This window comes from Lonchura striata, chromosome 5 (genome assembly GCF_046129695.1).
Source record: "Lonchura striata isolate bLonStr1 chromosome 5, bLonStr1.mat, whole genome shotgun sequence".
Classification (NCBI taxonomy): Eukaryota; Metazoa; Chordata; class Aves; order Passeriformes; family Estrildidae; genus Lonchura; species Lonchura striata.
In genome coordinates this window covers 35,839,860-35,856,942 of record NC_134607.1, presented here as the reverse complement: position 1 = coordinate 35,856,942, position 17,083 = coordinate 35,839,860, and the positions used below count along the sequence as shown (strand labels likewise).

The window sequence follows — 17,083 nt, the reverse complement described above, 5'->3', positions numbered from 1 at the left end:
AGATGAGAAAAATGTGTCTGAAGTCAGAAGAGTTTTAGCTGCATGATTTTATTTTCTTTTGTAATTGTATTCTTTCTCTGCGCTCATATTGTACATCATGTCAAGTAAACAAGATACCCAAAGAGCACAGAAGAAAATGTGCTTTCTAAAGTTCATGCTCTACCTTACTTTTGTTGGTTTTGTTAGCACAAGGAACAAGATTCTTCTGAATCTACAAAGTGAATCTGAAGTATGTGAAATAGGTGTTAAAGATGGGGTATGTTGTGTGTTTATTAAAAAAACATACTCAGTTCAATAATGACGTACATTAAGAAGGCTAAGTTAATATGTTGCCACATTCTATGTTTTGTCCAGTATAAAAATACTGTTGCCAAGTTTTTATCTTTCATGAAAGGAGTTGATGGAATTATGTTTGAAAAGATAACTTTGAATTTGTAATTTTTCTATTGTGTTTGAAATATTTGACATTTAAATATGTGGTTGTATTTACATATATTGCATTTTCATTACAGTTAATCCTCTTGAAAGTTGGTTGGCAGATGCCTTAAGCAGTTCTCTAAAATTGGGATGGATACAGTATTCTGCAACCTTGGAATTTAATTGCAAATAAAGAACATTTTGTAATTGGTTTTTTCCACTTTAAGGATTCCACTTTTAATTTTTAAAAGAGAATTGTTGTATGTAAACAAAGGAAATACACTTTAGTGGAGAGATTATATTTGAAAATGTATTAGTTGTCACCTTATTTTTTTATAAAATAATAATAATCAGTATTTTATGTGCTGCAAACATAATGATTACCTCTCTGAGCAACTTAATATATTAAGTAAATAAGTTTGTGGGAATAAACCATTCCATGTTCATCTAAGGCACACATTTTTACAAAAGACAACAGTTTTCAATGTTAAGATTGCTTTATAATTTTAAAGGAGAATAAGAAATAATTTAGTTGAAAAGTGTTAATGTTTGTTACAGTCCACAAATACATGACACCCATATGTACTGAGATTTTGATTTTTGTTTTGGGCTTTAAAAACAAATATCCTCAGCATTTTTTCACCCTCATATCTTAGCTTTTCATTTATTCAAATGTTGAAAGATATAGTTAAATATAGCAAAATGATTGGTTCTGTCTCTAAACTAACTTAGCAACTACCCTTAAGTTCACACAATTCAGTAATAGACACTTAAAAGTCTGAAATAAAAGGGAAAAAAAAAAAATCAGTGTTCCTCTGTGGAGATACCCATTGTAGAATTTAATGTATGATCTGGACCAAATTAATCTTTTTCTATTAATTAAAGTTGGATTTTTTTTTCCAACTCAAGATCCATTATGTTTAGAAAAGTATCCAACAATTCCTCTTTTCTTCCAAATAACTTACAGTCCATTCCCTCTTGTGCTTCATCCAAACCTTGGCTGGATTCATCCTTTCAAACATCAGGTGCTTCACTAACACTCCTGAGTTGGAAGAGCCCCCCTCCCTGGCTTTCCATACAGAGGAAAGCCACAGGCTCTGCTAGGAGCGCTGCATTAGGCAGAGATTATATCCTCTGTAGATGTTTAAAGTTAGGTAAGATTAATCTAGTTTTAGTAGTGCATGAAAGCAAGTAAAAATGGTTCAAACCGAAATTATTTCACCAGGCATTTCCAATTTAGTGTTTGACTCTGGGTTTGCTCCTTGTTAATCCCTTTGGTCTTTGCTTTTGCATCTTCTTTCTATTGATGTAGTTCTCCTGAGCTACTTGTTTTCCCTGACAGGAGTGTAAAAGGTCCTCCATGTTAACATGATAGCTTTTTAATACTTATATTCTTACAAACCTTTCACACCTTTTTACTGGTAAGTTGCTGCTTGGTGACATCAATTCACAAGTAAGTGAATTGCCCAATAATGTGAATTATGTGAAGTGTCCAATGCATGGAGTCAGCTCAGTGTTCCTTCCAAAGCTCATCTGCCTTTTGAAAAGAGCAAAGTATAGTAGGATATTATGCCTGTAAGTTTATTTGTCTGATTTTTCTGTACATGTTTCTTATGTGTTGGCAATTTGTTTTGGCCGTGTTGGGGTCCCAAGTCTCATTCTTCATGGTCTTGGTGGGGGGAGGGAGAGTTCTCCTGAGTCATGGTGGTGGTTTAGAATTGTCCTTGATGAATGTGTATGTTACTACCAAAGTCCACGATAAAATATCTGGTCTCACAATATGTAGTTTGTTTAACACCACCAAGATAAAGTACAGTAGGTCACAAAGTGGTAACTGAGCCCTCAGCTTCCGCAGCATCTGTACTGGGGGGAGCTGTGCCGTGTTTCAGGGAGATGGCAGGAGTCCACCCTCGCCAACGAGGTCTGCAAGGTTTGTTTCCACCTTTCACCCGTCTCTGTCTCTCTTGGACACCCCCTTGTCAGTGTAGTTGAGGCAGCCGAGCTTCCTCTCCCGGGCCTGACCTTGCCCGTGGTGGCTGGTGAGACGGGCGTCCCTGCCCTGCCGGGGCCGCTCTGCCCGCCTGGCACGCCGCACCGCTGGGAGCAGAGGGCAGCAGATAACGAGCAGGCAACTCAACAGCTTAGGAAAAGAAGGCACCCAGTGAATGCTGTTTGCTGCTCATCTTCTATTTTCATCAACTAATGCATAGGATCCAGTGAATTGGGAAGTAGGATGAAGGTTATCACAATTTTGGTGCAAACACTTATATGGCTAATCTCTTTCTAAATTGCTTATGTTTTTAATCTCAAGCCTCTTAATGTGGCTGAGCTGCACTGTTTTTCTATCTTGACTTTGTTTTATGGGGAAATATTTCATATCAGATTGCTTAAGCTTTGGGCTGTCATGTAAATACCTTCTGTCAAGTATATAATACACATTTTAAAATTTGTCTAAATATTTATGCTCTTGAGGGAATCACTGTATCTCTCAACAGACAGTTGCAACCTAGCAAGTAAATAAATCAAACTTATTTTTTTCAAATCTTTGTTGTTTTTGCAAGAAATTGTAACTGCTTGAAAGATAATTGAATCTTAACAAATTCTGGATGATAATTTTATGATTTACGTGAGAAAAAACTACCTCCTGTCTTTCAGCAGTGCCTGCAAGTATATTTATTTGCATAATATATATTTTAGAAAATACTTGTGTTTCTTCTAAAAACTAAAGGCTAAAATTCGAGCTGAAGGAAATGTGTGCCGCCACATTTTAAGTTATCTTTAGAAATGCTATGGAGCACATTTTTAGTTACTTTAGATTTGCTTCCAGTATGTACTTCATGGATTAGGTTTTTCTTATTTTAGTAATTTTCCTGCCTATATTACATTGGTAAGATGTCTAGTGTTCTGAGTCTTTAAAATGAAATAATTAATAGTTCAGCGAAATTTAGTGGAGCAAGGTTTGGTAATTTTCAGTCATTGCCAGATAATGAGCTGTATTTTTCCTCATTGTATGAGAAGGAAAATTATTTATGCTGAAGTTTAGAATGTAGTTTATATAATCATTAAGAATTATAATAACTGATTGATATCAAACACAAGATAGCTGTAATGTTAAATGCATCAGAAACTATTCACTGATTAAAAATGATATTGCAGTTTTAACTGAAAGTACATTTTGGATGCTAGTCTATAAAGTTATAATACATTATATTTGCCTTCCTTTTTGCTTTTTACAATAAGAAAATATATCCAGAGAAAGTAAATCTGTGATTTTAACATCTTTTGACAAGCACATTAGACTGCAGAAAGAGCATCCAAGTTGGGGCTCGGGGCATATGGTACTGCCTTCTGCTAACATAGCTCCAGAACAAGTCACTGTGTTCACCAGAGGGTCATATTCAGACTCTCAGGTTCCTTCCTCTGGTCTGGGGAAAAAAACCCATTTCCCCTTCACACAGAAAAATCAGAACACAAAGCGCAGACCTCACTACCCTGGGATACCTTCACTGTGCAGAGGACACGGAGATGCTGTGAGATGTTTTGCTATCAGTCAGGTTTTTTGTCAGGGCATTCAAGAAAGGCCCTATATTAGCCTATGTAGATATCTATAGCTACTTTTTAATTCTGAAAATATGTATAATGCTACTTTGAAAAAAGAGGTGTAAATGTCATGATGTGAAATCACAGAAGCATTTCAAATATATGTACATTCAAAGTAGTATTTGAGTAGTTGTTTTGTGAATAGGTAGCAACTGCTACACACTTTCACATCTTTCTAGATTGTCTGATTTAAATTCAAAGACTGGTATTTATAATAGATAATCTAAGTGTTGTATGCCTTGGGAATTCAACATACGGATGAGGATATGGAAGGCATAAGTTATATGAGATTTTTTGACCAGCTTTTAATTCAGATTGTCATTTTTAACACACGGTGGTGCAGATGGTGAAGTTTTGACTGTCCATCAGAGCCCAAATACCTTAGGGGCAGCTGTTGCTGATAAATCATTTTATGTGCTTTAGGTCAAGAGTCGTCAAACCTGTTACAGCACCTGCTTCTATGTATGCAAATCTGTTATTTTGCCATTTCATTAAACAAGGAAAGGTAGTGGACTCTTTTGGCCATAAGTAAGCCTGGAACATATCCCGTACAAAGAGAAATGCAGCAAGAAGAAAACTGTGGTTTCTGCAGTGCAGCCAAGGGATGCGGCTTCTGTTTGGGGGCTTTGTTTCTAGAAGACTGCCTGCAATTTGGAAGGAGGGTAGAAAGACAAGTACATGTTTGGAGGCAAGAAGTAAAGGGAAGGTGTTTGCTGTCATTGACTGTAGGGTAGTTGTGAAGTTTGACATGCCCAGAAGCCATTGGGTGCCATGTGGGGCTCCCCTACACTGCATACCTCTGTTTTCATCATCTGGTGAGCCTGCAGCATGATTTCCAGGCACTGGAGCATACAACATGTCTACTTCGGTTTGGAACTGATTGATCCACCGTACAGAACATGCTTGTGGGATCTTCCCTTGCTATAGAAGAACATAAATGATTGAAATGTTTTCTTAAGAAAGAAAAGTATCATTTGTTTATGTACTTCAATGCCCAGCAAAAAAATTCCTGTCAAATGGCAGCACATTGCAAGAACTAGGGGTTTACTTAACAAGGTTATGCCTGAGCTTTGGAAACTCTAAGATATTCATATTTGTTTAATCTATCAGGTATGTAAAGAGAGTTTAAATCATGAGGAGGAAACTTCTTTGTTTATTGCACTTCACAAGTAGGGCTGTGGCATGTAATGGAAATGGCACTTAAAGATTTCTTTTTAAGCAAACTGACAGAAGATTTTATCCTGCACTGCCATAGATTGCTGTGGGGGAGAAAGGGAATGGTAAAATTGATGAAGGATTGTTGCATGCTGTCATTTTAGATTATGTTATTTTGCCATGACTTTGCTGCTAATTTTTTAAAGATACTGTAAAATTCCACTGTTGCAGAAAGTACCACAGTAGCGCTGTCGCCTGTTAATTACTTAATTCCATAGCTAGTTTGTCAACAGTATTTTAATCAAGACACTGGCAAAAACACTTTTTGAACATTTTGTGGAGAAAAAAGAATACTCCCCTGACCTTTCAACCTTGTCAGCTGAGTTTTCCCATTCTGACACTAGGCATTATTTTTGCAAAGGTTGGAATTTTAACTCTTCAGTGAACCAGATATCATTTTTATTGGGATATTAATTCTGGTAGGTGCTAATCTCATCAAGATTTGCAGACATTTTCCTTCATAGGCCATTCTGATTTGTAGCTTTTTCTTTTCACAGCAGTATTAAATACCAAACCTCTCTGATATGGAAGTTCATTAGAGATATGTCTTTGATGGCAGCCCTTTCAGGGCTTCAGTTTCAAATACCTTGATGTAAAGCTTAAGAAGCCATTGTGTTGTAAGCCCTCCTTGATGTGTCTTATTTAGATCTGCATAGTAAATCAAGGAAAGTAAATAACAAGGCAGCAGATGGAAGCATGGAGATAAGGCCAGTGAACAATTGTATTTGTATTTTGTTATGATGTTGACAGGAGCTAAAATTCACTAATCTAGTTCAACTGATCTGCATTTCAAAGAAATCTCATTTAGCAGCAACTTGAAGGTTTGGAGGATAAAGTTCTTTTATTGCAGCTTTTATTGCATTCTTTGCTAATTTATCTGGTCAAGATTTACCCTTGCTTACTTAAAGCAGCAAGCATGTTACAAGGAGTCTTAAATACTACGAAAGAATTAATGTCTAGACTATGAACTGAAGGTAATTACATATCCAGTAGTGAATAGGCTATATTAAGGATATGCTGTTGTCCAAATGGAGTTGGAAGAAAAATACAGATAAAATATTTTCCTCATTTTTTCTAAGGTTTTTTAAAATTATTTGTTTTTAAATGTGTGGAAAATTAATATATAAGCGAACTTAAAATTATTAAATTGTTATAAACCTCAGAATTTCTTTAACTAAGAGTTGCATCATACCATACTTTGCTGCTCTGTTTACAAACGGATAGCTTATAGTAAAGTTTAATTTAATGATTGCCTTCCTGCATCTATTTAAAAAAAAATATTAAAAAGTATAAAATAATTTAATAGAATGATGGGCCACAATTATTTTATGTGTGCTCTAAATGATGTAGATGATGTTTATGTAAGTTAGGTACTTCATATTAGATACAGTGCAGCCATGTCATTTGGAAAAAAAATGTGATAAATAGATTGTAAGAATCAAATATATTTAAAATGAAAAGGGATATAAAGTAGAATTTAGGGTTTCCTTTTGGAAATTTAAAAAATTTGTTCAATCTTAAGGCCAAAAATTAGACTTGGATTTAGTTTTCAGTTTATGATACAAATACTAATGATGGACTGTTTAGGCTATCGAACATAAGCATGTCCATACCCATGTACAAATAATAAACCAAAGCATGCCAGGCCAGTGTACATCCACTCTAATAATTGGCCCCAGTTCTCTAAGACATGTAAATTAAACCCAGCAGCTGCTAAGTGTTAATGCCATAGTCCTTGCTGCCCTTGTGTAGGCTGTCCTTGTCACAGAGCCTACACCTGTGCCCCAAGGACTGCATTTCTCATTTGTGCTGTGGGTCTTTGCGCTTCTTTTTACTGTGTCTTTGTAGGCTTGAGAGGAGTGGAGAGGGAGGCGCCTGGAGATGAGGTCCTTGCTAGGCTGCAGTGATACCTGATAGCTTTTGACTGTGGACTCCGTAGGCTAATCAGATCATGGGATGGTAAATGCTGTAGGACTGGCTTAAACATCTTTTGGTTCCTTCTCCTCATTGCTATACCTCTAAAAATGTTCATACAGTGTTTTGTGGGTCTGGTGGACCCTGTGAGTTTGAAAGCAGCTTTTATTTAGCTAGTTTACTTTTAATCTAGGTTAGTTTCTCAGTATGGCTGATCATATAGCTCCATGCTTGTCTTCCTTGGCACAGTTCAGTGGCCAGTGCTGGGAAGGGTGAGGTGGTATTGGTCTTGCCTCTGCCACTGGAAGAAATGTTCATCAGTCTACACTCCAAGACACGCAGGCTGAGCTTCCACAGCGGAGTGAGCTGTGCCACATCACAATTGTGTGATCTCACCGTATCCATGTTACGTCTCCTCGCTCCTCTCTTGCCTCTCAAGGATGACCGTATTTTGGTCAAAAGTTGTTCACTTGCTTTGCAGGACTGTTTTGAAGTCAGCACAAGGGAGAAGTGAGAGTCTGCAGGTGGAGCTGAAGAAGGTTAGGGAAGTTAGGGCTGCTATGGCTCCAGATTAGAGAGGTTTAAGTCATTATGCTGCTGCATTTTCTGGAAATTTTACCTTTACCTCCAGACTGCTGTAACACTCTGTATGTGTGAAATGAAGCAGACAGTACAAATAGCAATAAAAAAAGTGATTTCACTACTTTGTGAGAGAAATATATACCAGTCAATAGAAAGATGACAATAAAATAAACCTAACTCTCCTAGAAAATCTCCTGTGTAAATGAACATTTATTTGTGTCCCAATCTGCCAAAGTTCAGAAGTAAAATTTTGAATTTAAAGATATCCCAAGGATGTCATCCTATTTAACAGCACTCAGAAGCAAATAGGTCTATGAGATCAAGCGCAGACAAACATGTTCACATTTTTAGTTAAACCCTACCTTTTTCTGCATAACAATGTAAATCATCCCCTCAAATAAACATATGCTCCTGTTGTCTGGCCTGCCACAGTGCCCAGAGTTTCATCACCCATAATCTGTTTTTAAAACATCATGCCCTTGTACCTCTGGCTTCAGCACCACTGACTCTCATTCCATCCTGCCTAAGCCCATCGTGCTCTGGCGTTGCCCAAGGTGACAGGGAGGGATCCTGGCTGTCACTGCCTGCTCGCCTCTTGTCTTCCTGTCCCTGCTGGCTCCATGCACGTGTTGTGTTCCTCACAGAGCTGCATAGGGGGACAGTGTTTTCAACAAAAGGGATAGTGGGGGAGAAGAGAAAAAGGAGAAATAGAGGGAAAAAAGCCAAATGGAATTTTATGGAATTTCTCACCTCTCTCTCTGCAGAAATCTTTTACACCCCTTCCAGTATTACAGGAATGCTGCAGCACCATAATAGTAGTGGACATTAATGAGTAGCCTTCTCTCAAGTGACAGGGATGCAAACTTGTTAGCAATAAGGTGGATTAAAAACCAAACTTGAATTCCTGCTGCTATCCACATTTGTGTTGGTGTTGATTGCATAACCCTGATGGGCTGAATTTTGTGCGATGCTCCTTTTCTGGAATCACACTGAACTGCTCAACATTGATTTCTTCAGCTCCTGCTGCATGTCTCTGTGTTGAACGACAGCCTAATGTTAGAAAGAGAAGGGCAGATAGAGCTGGACGGAATATGGGGGAAAGGAGGTGGCACTTTTCCCACTCGTGGTGACTGGGGTAAAATATTTCCTGACAAATTTACCACAAGAAGTACTATACAAATTTACCACTGTCTATTGAACTTTCCCAAGCTTGGATTTTAGTTTAACAGCAATTTAACAAGAATTACATGTGCTTGTTCCAAATCCAGTATTGTATCTTGGTTGGTGGATTGCCTGGTAGAGCTAGTCAGCCTGTATCTTCTCTCATCCATCTCTCATCAATATATTTATTATTTCCTTCGGGATGGTGGACAGGTAGCCATGCAAGGAATTATTAGACCTAAGCCTTCCTTTTGCTTTCATGCCATTCTATCCTCTTGCAATTCAGTTTAAGGTTGTATTTCTGGTTGATATATTTTAAATAAGTATTGACTAAATTTACAAGAGATATGAGGAATATTTCTATAAATCTTAATGATAAGCCAAATCGAGAAGATTTGAAGAATTTGGTATGCAACTGATGAGAGGAATAAATGTTATTACAAATTTTAGCATATATTTTCAGGTCCTGCAGGAGATCTATATAAAAACATAAGGAAGATTTTTTTATTATCTTCATGATACTGATGCAACCCTTTTACCTGTAGATACATAATTTGTCCTACCTTTCTTTTTTTATTATGTAGAAGGGAAGTACTGCTAACTCAATGTTTCTAAAGCACTGGGGTTTTTTATCATACTCTAATGAGGTTTCTTAAATTGCAGGCAAACCAAACAGCTTCATTCAGTTTAATAACACAACATTTAGAGAAGTTTGCAATATAACACCTTTATTGCTTTAATTATTTACATCATGGTTGATCTCTTGTTTACTCATTGTCTTGTTTCCAGATTAGGACAATGATACCAAAGAACACCTGGAAGAGATTGCAGTACAGATATATTTATATCTTATGTCACTGTTTTGATACATCTTCCTTAAAAATATTTTTGGCATTTATTAGCAAAGCCATAATTATTTTCGTGAGTTTGTGTTTTTGAGATAAGATATTTGGGTAAAGGCTTTTAGTTAAACATGGTTCTAAAGACACAGGATTGTAATACTGCATTAGGCAGTCTATACAATTAGAGAGTAAATATTGTTCAATCTTAAAGCAAAACAAAGTCAAAACTCCAGTCCAGTCCTTGATTTTATATGCTATGATATCAGGCCACATTCTACTCTATTTTTTTTCTTCAGTTACACCAAATAGCTATAGGTATTGAAAGTAAAATTAATAGGATGCTTATCTACAAAAATGAAATTTCATATCATATTAATCCCAAAAGAATTAAGAAACTTCCTTGTATAGTCTGAAATACTTCTTTTCTCTAATGCATTTTTCTTTAGCAACTCTAACTCTAAAACTCTAGAAATATGCGACAGTCAAGAGATAATACATTTTATCAGTGCTTATTTGGGATGGCTTTGTAATGCAGCTGTATGTTTATGAATTGCCAAAAAAGTCCTGTGACTGTCGCGCTAATAAGATCACATTATGATATGTAGCTTTTACTTTGTATCTCAGGTAATTTATGGGAATTGTGTGAGCCTGCACATAAGTGTAGCTTTTAGTATCCCAAATTAATATGTATGTACTCTGAAATATATTTGTGTATTTAAAACTCTAGGTTACTTGTATCACTGTGCTGTTTCGGAAACTAAAAAAAAAATAATCTAATAAATACTTAATGTAAAAACTTCTTCATTTATCTTTGATATAAGTGGATTTCTACCAGGTATTATTGAATTAAGGAATATATGGAATAAATTTTTAAAGCAGGCATGAATGCTTATTTAACCTTCAAGTGAGATTATATAACAAATTATTTAAAAGAAAGCATTCTTAGTTTACACAATTTTTTGGGGTTGCTGTTGATTTCTAATGCTTGCATTAGAAAGATATAATTGTGTATCAACTTTTCCCCCTTTATGTGCACTTGTTTGAGAGAGTCAAGATGATATTCATGGGAAGATTTTGTAAACTTGTTGATGGTAACTTGAAGCCACATGTGGAAAGAGTAAAAATCAATGCTTTTATTTGACAACCAGTAGGTAGCCACCTGTTCTCGTGTTTTTTCCTTGGTGTTTTAGTGGCGATGATAATTCTGACTTGTTATTGCTACTATCAAATTGTTTTCAATAGGTTTATCCTGAAATAGTATTTTACCTTCTGTAGTATACCTAGAACCCATGTCTCTAATTTAGTCCTTTTTCAAGAAGCTTTTCCTTGCTCATATATCAATGCTAAAACATTTGGTTCTTGTTTAGTACAGCTTGCCCTGATTTATAGTTAGTATCAAAGTGATGTGAGGGATATCAAACAGACCTTGAATACTTTTTGAGCTGTCTGGTTGTATTCCTACCCTTAACATTCTAAACAGAAAAGCTGGCCAAATAATAGAAGGGGTAGCCTAAAATGTTGCTATAGGCCAGTGGTGCATGAGTCTTTGATCATTAGCATGCTGTATGGTGAATTTCCTTTCATCCTCAGTGAAGCCATTTAAGCTGCTGAAGCAAATAGAAAAACAAACATTGTAGCAGACTCTTCATTTTCAGAGAGAAGAATAGGTTGAACCTTAAACATACTTTGATCCAGTATTTCAAACTAGCCAAAAAAAGTTTCAGTTATACAAATTCCTCACTGTAGGGTCTAAAAAGAGTGTTAATGAATAGGTATGTATGTAGATATACTGGAAAATGTCTGGGTTTTGGGTGATATTTGAGGGTATTAATTCATGCATCCTGCAAAAGGGATTTTGGTTGCATACTGATGTCTGAACAAAGTTATTTCTGTCCTGCTATGTTTTTTGTGCTAGTACAGGCTGTTTCTTCATATAATGTGCCAATGCACAGCTCTACATATAGGCATGCTTGGTTCACAGACACATAGATCTGTATCTAGTAAGACAGCAGAAAGGACTGGTTATATTCCTTTGGTACACCTGGTAGGTAAGGATAGAATTAATTAACATAGTTTTTTCTCATAAGTGTGACATGCCAGTCCATGACAGCAAAAAAGTGTTTGTTCTTGATGACAGTCATTCACTTTCTGCTGGTTCAGAAGGCTTCCCTGAAGGAATTTTAATTGATCTGCACTTACCCAAAATAAATCAGAAACACTGCTGTATCCTAGAGATTAAAGCAAAAGAGAAGATATTGGAATACAGAGTATATGATTTTTAAGGTTTACTTTGAGATGAAACTTGGGAAGTGGAGATGCTGACCTGCATTTATATAAGTGTTGAACTGAGTGGGAACATATGGATGAAGTTAGACTCAGACCCATGAGACCAGCGAACAACTTGAGAAGCAGAACCTTGCTTTGTAGCCCTCTGCCCTGGCTGCTCTGGGACTGTGGACGGGGGAGAGGAATGCTACTTCTGCTTTACAGTAAGACTTTGCTACCACATTTGATATTATTTTTTTTCAGTGGTGATGGTGTTTTGGAAAAATCAATCAAATTTATTAAGCATATAGTAAAGTACAGAGAACCATGGGATTTCACTTTGGTGTTCAAAAGGAGCTAGCCTGTACTTCAAATGCAACTAAGACTAGACTCCCTGTACCTAATGCAGTAATTTCCATTACTGTGCGTGATGAATAGGTCAGTGTAAAATGGATATAAAATTTCTTGAATTAGCACTAATATAAGTGACTGTACAAGGAGATAGCACTGCTCATCCTAGTTCAGACCAATGGTTCTCTTAAGCTGTCACCATCTCCAGTGATGGCTGTCTTCTGAGGATACCTCCACCTGCCTCTTGGCTTACAAAATCTCCTTGCTTAAACAACATCCTCGGGAAAAAATTCACAGTTCTGTGACACAATTTGTGGAGAAGAAACTTCCATTTTTCTTCTGAACTTGGCTTTTTTTTAGGTAGTTCTTGAGTTCAAAGGATAGGGAACATACAATGTCTGTGCTGTCTTTCTATCTTTGGACTTCTGTTGTTTTCTGTCATGCCCTTCCTTAAATCAGCTTTTTTCCAGTCTGGATATTGGTAGCACAATGAATTCTTCTTCATATATGGAAACTGTTTTAAGCCTTTGATCTTGTATGTTTTCTCCTCTGAACCTTTGCTAATTAATTCCCTCTTTTTGTGTTCTGTGTTGAACAAGAGAGTGGAGCATGCTTTTCAAGATAGGGGTTTATGCGGTGGCAAATGACATGTTGCAGTTTGTCCTTTATTATTTTATAAATAATTTTTAGCATTTAATTTATAGATTTGACTCTGATGGAGTGGTGAGTTTTAAGTTTTCATGAAGAAATTGTAATGAGACCTATTAGGAGCCCCAAGTCTCACTTTCTGAGCAGTAAAATGTAGTGAAATAGAGAACTGTTTTGTTTAACAGAAGATTCAGATTAGAATGTTTATTAGTACTGGCTAGGCAGGATGGTTTATAGTGAACCTATGCCCAACAAATTGTGATTTCCTACTTGATCCCGATGGTTTATAGTGAACCTATGCCCAACAAATTGTGATTTCCTACTTGATCCCAGCCAAAAGTATTCACAGGGTCTTTGTGATACAAAATAAATAATCAATAATGTGAGATAATCTTTTAACTTGTACAATTGCTTTTTCAAAGACACAATCATTTAATTATAAATCTCAGAAGTGAAGCAGGTGGTTGCTCTAGGAGTAGTGACTACTTCACCTGTCCCATGCAAAGAAAGAAAGATTTGAAATGTGTGGGATTTTCTCCTAGGTGTGCAATACATGTGTGTAAGGATGACACTGAAGTGTGTTTTAAATGTTTTAAAGAGATGGTTGTAATACCTTGCAATAAAACACAATATGGATGCTTGTACTTACCGTGATCCTTTCCTTTTTTTCCCTTAGATAACTTCAAGTGAAAGTTAAGGACCTTTTTTCCTTATCTGCCATAGACGTGACAGACACTTTTGGAAGGAGGACCAGTTTGAGCAAAAAGAAAAAGACCTTCCCACAGCACAGCAAAGCAACAAAGTGACTCTGAAGAAATGTAAGTGATTTATAACTGAACTGTGGCTATGTGTCTACTGTGGATTTATATGCGCTGTGGGAGGAATACAGTACCCCATTGCTGAAACATATTGCTTATAGATGTAAAAGATGTAAAATATGGTTTAGGAAAAAATTGTGGACCATGCAGAAAATACATACCCTTTTGATGTAAGGGTAAGCTATAGTAAGCTGTGCTACAATTGTAGCTATGCTACAATTATTTTTTTCCAAATGGCAATTGTTAATGGGATTTGAAGTACTGTAAGTATCAAAAACCTGGTTTTCTACCATTTTCTACTCATCTAGCTATTGGTCAGTTTAGATACATAGAAACTAGGTAGCTGCATTTCAGTCATTCTAGATTCTGCTTACCCTCAGGAGAGGGGCAGGCATCTCCAGAAGCCAATCCATCTCATTCTGAAAGCAGTGCCTGAGGAATGCAGTATTACTCTGAGTAGCTTGTGTTCACTGCTCAGTTTTAGCCTAAATGTTCAATGAATACTTTAACCTGGCACGTCTGTGTAAGACGCCGTGCCAGTTCCTTTTCTCCTCCCCATATTGTCATTCTCCCTCACTCAGCACATGTAGCTGTTCATAAATTTGGAGAATGGATCAGACTGAAAAAAGCCGATTATTTGTTTGGTTTTGTTTTCAGTTGGGTTTATCCCAGCCTTCTCCCATATGGCCATCCATGGGCTGTCACTGGTACAAAGGGTGATGCGAGTGGGAATTAGCAGCCAGAAGTGTGCGGGAGCACATGATAGCAGCTGTGCTAGTTTCTGCTGCTTAAATTCCTTGGTGAGAAATAGTCTCAGACCTTACAGATATTTTTAGTGCTTTGCCATTTATAAGAGTTAAAACATATGTGAGACACCCTTACTTACTATCTAATGGGGAACTACTGTTTTCTTGTGCTTTTCATGCTGCAATACTGCTGTCTTTTGTGTCCCTTGTAAATTAAAATTCAGGTCTCCAAAACCAGTAAATTGTCATAAGTGGCTAGCAAGTAAGCAGGTGTCTTGTCATGATTTATAGTGCAGGCATGATGCTGTGTAATTCATACATACATACATAATTTCTGAATTCTGAAGATGGCAGCCTGATTTGGAATAGCACCAAACATGACGTGTGGGTTGGGTGATATCGAATGGTTAGTGGTTGGACTAATTTAGGCTCAAGATCCTTGTCTCCTGAACAGTGAAATACTAAGTAACATTTCATTCTCACAGTAAATACCAGATGGGAGGGTGTAAAGAAGACAGAGCTAGGCTTCTCTCATTGACACCTGGTGACAGGATGACAGGCAGTGGGTACAAGCTGCATACAGATTATTAAATTATGTTTCCATTGAAAAATAGTATAAAAAATCTTCCTTATCTTGAGGATGGTCAAACACTGCAGAGGCTTGCCCAAAGAGGTTATAGAATCCCCATCCATGGAGATACTCAAAACCCAAATGAACAAGCAGCCTGCTGTATCTGACCCTGCTTGATAGAAGTTTAGATTCAATGAGCTTCTGAGGTCCCTTCCAATCTAGTTATTCCATGATTTTGGGGATATTTATAGGCAAGCAAAATCATAAATATTCTGCTATTTTATGTTTTGACAATAATTTCATTTTTTTTTTTCTATTTTGAAGTATTTAGTTATTCAGTTTAGTAGTTTACTTAAGTTGTGGCAAAAATGAGACATGTCAGAATTTGCAAGCTTTCTAAAATGTGTCGAATTATATTTAAAGACTTGTGATTGTAACTATGAAAATCACATTGAGGCCTGTAAAATTATCCTTTAGCTTTGAATTAGCGCCAGGTTTCACGTGATGTAGGCAGTCACATGATGAGGATTTTAGATTTTTAAAAGTAGCATCTCTTTCACTTGATCCATGGAAAGAATAATACATTTTTAGTATCATTTTGTGATTGGACAAAAAGAAGACATAACTAGGAACAAATTCTTGCAGGTGAGATCCATTAATCCACAATAGAAATACATGTCTTCCTGAAGATTTTAGAGATCAATGAAAGCTATAAAGTAACCTAAGAATTTCATTACAAGCTCTGTTTTCAGTTACTTGCAAATGGCTATTCTGGGACAGTCCATACTTACAGAGGATGCCACTGTAAACATATAAAAACTGGGCAAATGTACAGTGAGACTTGACAACGTAGCCTTCTATCTTCTATGAATGTGATTGAGGGGCTTCATTGTGTTTTGAAATACTTAGAAGCAAGGGACTCTCCTTTTCAGATGTCAGCTTTCATGAATATTTACTTTGATAAATTTGGCAGACATTTTCTGCCCACAGTTTTGCTATAGCCTGAATGTCTTTGCAAAAGTTTCTGTGAGATGGGTTTATCATTCCTGAAAATGGAAAAAAAAAACAGTCTAAAAAAAGGTCTATGACCTCTTCTTTGCTTTTGAGCAAGGACTTGGAATTTGAAAGGGAAGCTTTAATGGGCTATAAGATGTGTCTTTTGCCATGCCTCTGAATGTCTGTCCTTATTGCACTGAATTATAAGCTTTTGAAAATTGCTGCTTACTCATACACAGAAGAGGCATATTACTTTGTCAGCATATTCTGAAAATAGTCCTTGTATATTCTTAATCTTCTAGAAATGACTGAGTCTGTCCTGGCTTGGAGATCAAACGCTGTATGACATTTCAAATTTACAGATCCCCTGCTATTTTCACAAAAGGGTCTTGTTTTTTCAATTTTTCTGGGGCAGTGTATTTGGATTCTTACACTTGTTGGTAATTCTGGTTTTCTGTATTTTATGCTTACTTTTCCCAAAAGCTATTTGAGAAGGGTGTCAAGAACAGGATTAATTTCCCATGATGTTAGCCATCTAAACCTATAGGTGGTATAAATCTGAGCTGGTCACCATAGGCTTCTTTAGTCAGTGAAGAGCCATAGAGACTTCCAGGGGAGGATTCCCATAGCCTCTTTCTATTTCTGTCTTTAAATAAGACGATTCCTTCTTTAGAGATGCCTATTTCCTGTCACTCGCAATAAAAGCAACCTAAGGTGACTGGCACAAATTTAGACCTTTAACTTTTCTATTAAACATTAAGACAGATACATTTCTTCTCATGTGACATTTGAGACTTGAGAGGCAGAAATGTTATCGCTGACATTCACAAAAGCATACTAGTAAACAAAATTATTTAAACAATTATTTCTTTATGGTTAAGCTGATATGTAAAGCTTATTAGAAGGACATTTTCTGTATCTCTGTAGATATTGTATGTAACCATTAAAACAATGAAT

General features: G+C 36.5%; 1 protein-coding gene across 6 annotated transcripts in view; it reads left to right on the top strand.

Annotated features, from left to right (window-relative positions):
* The window catches only part of FOXP2 (forkhead box P2), a 398,909-nt gene that overhangs the window by 48,080 nt on the left and 333,746 nt on the right, over positions 1-17,083 (top strand). For all 6 annotated transcript variants that reach the window (XM_077783452.1, XM_077783451.1, XM_077783445.1 and 3 more), the window contains exon 2: positions 13,672-13,813. The gene's annotated coding sequence lies outside the window, so the exon portion shown is untranslated. The remainder of the gene's footprint in view (positions 1-13,671; positions 13,814-17,083) is intronic.